The sequence below is a fragment of the Apostichopus japonicus genome, chromosome 16, assembly GCF_037975245.1.
Source record: "Apostichopus japonicus isolate 1M-3 chromosome 16, ASM3797524v1, whole genome shotgun sequence".
NCBI classification, from domain to species: Eukaryota; Metazoa; Echinodermata; class Holothuroidea; order Aspidochirotida; family Stichopodidae; genus Apostichopus; species Apostichopus japonicus.
The window spans coordinates 24113288-24113939 of NC_092576.1; the positions used below are offsets into that span (position 1 = coordinate 24113288).

General features: G+C 32.8%; 1 protein-coding gene across 1 annotated transcript in view; it reads left to right on the plus strand.

Moving 5' to 3' along the window:
- LOC139982377 (tyrosine-protein kinase CSK-like) overlaps positions 1-652 on the plus strand; it is a 244925-nt gene that overhangs the window by 32186 nt on the left and 212087 nt on the right. The gene's annotated exons all lie outside the window — the stretch shown is intronic.

Here is a 652-nt window from a genome sequence, read left to right on the forward strand (position 1 = left end):
TGGTCGATGACATGATTAATTCATTTGTATTGTCGAGTATAATAACTGAGACTAGCCTAACTCTCAGTTAGGTTTTACAAGTACCATTAGTTCAGGCATAGCATGTTGGCTATAAACAGACAAAGCCTACTATATGTGAAAACGAAATACGATTGGTATTAAACAAAAGTTATATAGAAGCATTTCAAGCTTTTACACATAGTGTAGGCTTTATTTAAAAGAGTTAAATCACGTTAAATCTAAAGTGTTAAACAGCTTCGATGTCGTTTGCATTATAACTGTACACTCTTCTGAAAAATTAAAGACTGCTACCGCTTTTCTTAGCAACACATATTTTCGTTCACTTGAACCATAAAACTGTGAACAGGACTCCCATGTTATGATACATTCAAACCAGCATGAATATCGGACCAGTTTTTTTTCATATATTGACCAACAACAAGCTATGTTATCAGTGTATATATGTATATATATATATATGCGTGTGTGTGTGTGTACTAGCATGTTTTCTTTCAAAAATATCCGTTGTCTGTCTGCTTCATATGAAGGTGACTTCTCTTCAGACTTCTTGTCAATAGGTCCAAAGGTATATGTTCATTACTCTATCTATTGTAAAGTAAACATGACCAAGTCAATATGATACGATAAAATT